Consider the following 6,000-nt stretch of genomic DNA (forward strand, 5'->3'; position numbering starts at 1 on the left):
TGGAAAGCGCGGTAACTACGGTCATATTTTTATCGCTTTTTTCGCGGTTTATTTTACACATTATCAGATAACCAACAGATAAATTTCGTTCTGCGTCATATATAATTTTTTGTTTTGGTTTTTTACCCGCCCAAGATAAGATAATTGATAAATTTAGTAACATGTTACTTATGTCCTATTATAACATGGGTTACGTATTTAAAAGTTTAACCCATCATCCACCATGTTGTTTAGGCCACGCCTCCGTGTCAGTTCTCAATATGTTACGTAGAAAACAACCGGTATTTTACCTAGTATTATACATGTATGAAACTATGTATAATACGTAAAGTATTTTACTTGCTCTTCCCTGGTTTCGACAACATTTTAATTTCTTAAATTATTCGATTTGGCGTGAAATGAGCTAGAATTGAACACTCTCCAAAAGAAGTCTCTTATCGCTTTTTGATACATCCATTCTTTTAAAAGTTATTTAAGCTTGATGTCTAATTTATATTAAATTTTCAGATGTTTTAAGTTGTCCGGCGAAACTATCAGACTTATTACAAAATATAATGCAACCTTCTTTGTAGACAATTTTATTCTCTAAGAACTATTTCTAATGAAGTTATTCGGATTCCGCATTGTTTTCTACTTCTTTTTATTTTAATGTCAAGCACGTATAAAAATAGTCTTCTATTCGATTTTAAATGCTTGGCATAAAAACGAAAATAACTAGGAAACAATGCGGAATTCGAAAAAACTTTATTGGAAATAATTTGTAAGGCATAGAATTGTCTACAAAAATTGTCCCGTGATATTTTGTGATAAATCTGATAGTTTCGCCAAAAAAATGACAAAATTCTGAAAATTTAATTTAAATTCGACTTCACGCTCAAATAACTTTCGAATAATTGGATTAATAAAAAAAATGGTAGATTACGTTTTTTGTAGAGCATTCAATTCTCAACAAAATTATGTCTGCAGATTTTTCCTACGGCGACTTGTTAGCTAGTAGGACTGCACATCTAAATCAGCATAACCGCTTAAAATATTGAACGAGGCTAATTAGCTGGCTCGCTGATGATTCTATGTTTCAGACTAAATTCTCTTGATCGAGAAAAACTAGAGTAAGTCTCTTATCAATACGAGGCGCTTGGGCATCAGGCTCGCGCATCGTTCTATATAAAGGGTGGATCGTGATTTGTACATAACAAATATTAAGAGAAAAATAACTTTATCAATATGTTTCAAATATTCTAAATAATATTATATTATTATTATATTATATTATTTTATATACCCTGATAACACGAGTTGATCGAGAAAAAGTTGGTCATTCATTAGTTTCCGACCAACTTGACGACAAGTTATCGACAACTTCAGCTTTTGCAACTTTTGGCTACAAGTTACCGCCAACTTTCTCAGAAAGTTGGCGGCAGTATGGAGCCGCAACTGGAATGCAAGTTTCTGAGGAAATTGAAAGTAAACTTACCGTCAACTTATGATCACCAACTTTTGCAAGCAACTTTTGCCACCAACTTTCTCAGAAAGTGATCGTCAACTTTTTGGATTTACAACTTTTGCCACCAACTTTCTCAGAAAATGTCCATCAACTATTGGAGGTACCAACTGTTGGCGATCAACTTGGTTCCAGTTGCGGCTGCAAGTTTCTCGTCAGTTTCTCGCCAACTTGGCTATCAGGGTAATTAATGAAATACTACGGAAATTACTTGGTTATCGATATTCGATATATTTAGTTAGATTTCAGGTCGGTAATTAGAGAAGTAAATGCCCACGTCATCTGACGTACAGGCTGGGACGTAACACTATAATGGAATTTAAAAAATTTTTTTATATTTTTAAATTATTGAAAAATGCTTAAATGTTATAAAGTAATTAATACTAAATTAGCCTAAAGAAAACCATGTAAAAAATTTTGCAAATACATAAATTTTTTACTTTCACTCTTTACAAAAAAAATATAATTACATAATTAGTTATAAGATAATTTAAATGATTGTATGGTTTCTGAAATAAAAAAGAATTTAATAAAAAATGTAATTAAAAAATTTATGTACTTGCAAAATCTTTTACATGGTTATCTTTAGACTAATTTATTATTAATTACTTTATAACATTTAAGCATTTTACAATAATTAAAAAATATAAAAAAATTTTTTAAATTCCATTATAGCTTAAGACTTGATTACCTAGTTAGTCAATTACCTACGAAGATTTACTTGACCGACGGTTGAGTTTTTGTTCGACGTGATGTGAACTGACCATAAACAAGTTGACGCCAAAAATTAATTTTTTTTGAAAAACTAAATGCCAAAAAATTGCTCATGAATTGCTCTTTCGAAATATACAATTGCTCTACTTCTATAATTAATAATTAATTAATTAATCGTAATTAAAAAATCAAAATAAAATTTCCAATTATCTCTTATTGTAAAGACTTATTTGGACCGTAATTGCTGCCAAAAAATTGCTCCTCCTTTTATCTATAAGAATTGATAATTGTTTTGTTCATAAAACCGTTTTTAATTAATTAATAATATAAATAATTATTTTGCACCTTTAAACCTGTGAATGACTATTGTGACGTCATCGTCGCGACAATTTGATTGTCGTTTTTATGAGGACGAGACATAGTGGGATATTAGGTTACATGCGTATGTGACTTTGTAAACAAACATTTTATTGTTATATTCTATTTAGGCTCGGTGTATAATTATAAAAAAATAATAATTTTAATGATCCTGAAATCAAACAGTGTTCTATTTCGTAAAGTTATCTATTAGTAATAGAGAAAAGCTGTTTTTTTTGTCATATTCAACATTCACTCAAAAAAGGTATGCACTTTAATTAAATATTAGTGACTAATTTTGTAAATTATTAATGACATTATTCATATTTTAGGATTACTTCTATATAAAAGGGATGCTAACTGAGCCAATAATTTTATGATCACGTTTTTCTTTATATAAGAGTATTAATAAATAGATGTAATTAAATTACCAAAGCAATTGTATTCTAACTTAACTATACAAATAGTTATTGCGAATTTAAAAAATCAATATTAATTGTGGATTTGCTCCAAGTACTTATAAAAATAAAAAAATTGTTATCAATCGGTTAATTGAATCATATGGAAGACGTGACAGTAACTCCAGCATCTGAAAATACTGTTAATCAAGATGAACTTAACCATCAACAGCACCGGAACATTGACGGCAAGGTATCGGAATCAATACTTCGTATTGGCAAAAAAAAAATCAGTCAATTATCTTGGACGCAAGTATGCAGAAGACCAAGTGTATTTTTCGAAAGCTAAAGTCTTGGGGGACATATACTCGTTTATAAGAGTTGCTATCAAAACCAGACCTGATTATAACGGCGATTCTGAAATCTCGCTATGCAATTCAGTAAGAGTACATCTGTGTTTAATAAATTCGGTTCTACGGATAAAAAAGTGTAAGGCATAGTCATAACATTTTCCTATATCGGACCACAGACAAGCAATAAATAATTGCTATTATATTGTATTCAATGAAGTAATCATCCAGTCCCACCATCTTAGCTCTAGCGTGTCACAACATTTTAGAAAGAAACTTTTGCAGCGTTAACTTGGTGCTCCTTTATTATTTCGGTTAACACCAGTTAACTAAAATCTAAAAGTAAATTATTCAAATTTATCTTAAATTTAAGAAATAATGGAGAAATGTATATAAAGTGAATTTCAATAATTGTCATTTGATACTGTGATTGACAATGGAAGTCCTAGATTCAAGACTTACTCACGACAATGTGCCACTCTGTATCAATGATTCCATCAAAAAGTGTAAGTATGTTGATAAACATTACATCAATTCTGACCATAAATTTATTGAGCACGTGTTAATATCTATCGCCAACATATTAATATACTGGCATATTGTTTTTTATTTAATCACATCATAGCAAATCACATTAACTCTTCACAACAATTATTTCTTGGTATACTTAATTTTGTTATCACTATTCAAATATAAAAATATTTTTCTATATTTTTACCCATTTTTATTATTTGTAGATTATTAACTATAATATAACCAACTTTTGCTTATTATTTAACAGTCACATTGAGGCAGATACCGGGGGACACAAAATCCTTTGTGAAAGCGAGATACATCTTTAGAATTTCTATGATTCGCGCTGATCTATGCTAAACGAGTTGATCTATTGATTGCCATTGTATCTATGGATAATCAGATGATCTACTCTAATAATAATGACGTCAATGATACCATCGATGTCTGTCCACAAATTACTCCTGTCAACGATACATTCTGCCTGTAAGTTTTTTTTTTTTTTTTAATAAATAATCCCATTGAATAAAATTATTTAATTGAAGATTTTGATTGTAGTGAATATTCTATTATTTTTTATTTGTCAATCAACCGTTTATCCTAGTGGATTTTAGTATTAAATTTTTTTATTCTACTACTTAGTTTATAATTATTTGAATACTAATCATTTAATATTGTTGTAAAAAATTTTAATTTATGAATATTAAACAGAAAACATAATAGGATTCATTTTTACAGAGTCCAGGAGAGTTCAATTGGAAAGATATGACCCAAGTAATAATACTGGGTTTGTTTTCTTTTGGCTATGTAATCGGAAATGTTCTGGATAGATGAATGGATGAAAAAATCCACGGTAACTTAGTTTACGGTTTCGGCATATTTTTAACTCTTCTATTAACCGTAGTAGGCCTATTTGCTGCTTACTGGAATTTTGTTCCGTTTTTAGCTGTAAGAACTGCTGAAGGATTTACTGAGGTATTTTTATATTTGGTATTAAAACTTACTTTCAGTTAAATTCAAATTTTCAATATTTCTTGAAATAATTTAATTAATTGTACAAGCAATTTACCATTTTTTTTATTGATTATAATTTTTTTTATAAATTATTAATCATTTCAAATTTTTAGCAATTATAATATAAGCTACATTTAAAAAATTAATTAATAATTTCAGGGTGTGTCGTTTCCTCCATTGCATTCAATGAATGTACACTGGACCCCGCCATTAAATCGAAGTAAATTTACTGCTTTAGTTTATGCAGGTTACTATACTTTAATTAACAATTACATATTACAATGGTATGTTAAAGGTAAGTTTAAACTACATTGAGTATATATTTGTTTATGAATTTTTGAATAATTTTATATCTTGTTTAAAATGAATTATTATTAGTTTCCAGATACCTCACCCATGCAGTTGTCAGAGGACAACATGTAAGCATAGAAGTCGACAAACTAGAGATAGAAAACAGTAATTCGATCAACAGAAAAATCAAGAAAAATACTATATTACTTCAAATTCAGTAACCTTGCTTTAATTTTTTGAATGAAAAAAAAAAAAAAAACAATTAATAAGAAATTATCATTTAATAATTTATATTAAAAGGCACATATAAAATCCTTAATTTTCTACAAGTCAAGTTTCTATTTTTTTATTTTTCATTAAATATGTAATTTTTCATTTTTTAGTATTTTAAAAATTAATTAATGTCTGCCTGAATCTGTTATCACTACTTTGTTCAATCTATCTTACTTACATGATGATGCACTATTAATTTAGTTGTTTTATTATCATAAAAATCGACTTTATGTTTCTATAATTAATTATAAAAATAAATTCTATAAAAATTTAATTATTATTGTTTTATTTAAACGTTGGTTTGCCGCCAACTTTTTTTACTCTGCGCATCTCGACGCACCATATTTAAAAATAATTGAATAGCGCGCTAATCATGAACAATTAGTTGTAAAATATTATTGTTGTTGTTGTTTAAGTTTGGTGTTGTTTAATTTACTTTTTTATTATGACTTCTTGGGCGGCAGTATCTCACTTTGAGATATTTGAAACTATCCAGAAATTCGAAATTTTCGAAAAAAATGGTCAAGTGAAATCTAGATCTAATCCAATTTGGAAGGACATTTGCTCAAAATGGAAATTAAATTCTGGA

The 6,000-nt window shown here is 28.4% G+C and overlaps 1 non-coding gene across 1 annotated transcript; it reads left to right on the forward strand.

Moving 5' to 3' along the window:
* The first annotated feature begins 2,337 nt into the window (after positions 1-2,337).
* On the forward strand, positions 2,338-5,632 carry LOC106694148 (uncharacterized). Its single transcript, XR_008403718.1, has 6 exons — positions 2,338-2,837; positions 2,905-3,826; positions 4,102-4,319; positions 4,572-4,808; positions 5,007-5,142; positions 5,226-5,632. It is a non-coding gene; the product is annotated as an uncharacterized LOC106694148 (transcript).
* The last annotated feature ends 368 nt before the right edge of the window (positions 5,633-6,000 follow it).

Source organism: Microplitis demolitor, chromosome 5 (assembly GCF_026212275.2).
Source record: "Microplitis demolitor isolate Queensland-Clemson2020A chromosome 5, iyMicDemo2.1a, whole genome shotgun sequence".
Lineage (NCBI taxonomy): Eukaryota > Metazoa > Arthropoda > Insecta > Hymenoptera > Braconidae > Microplitis > Microplitis demolitor.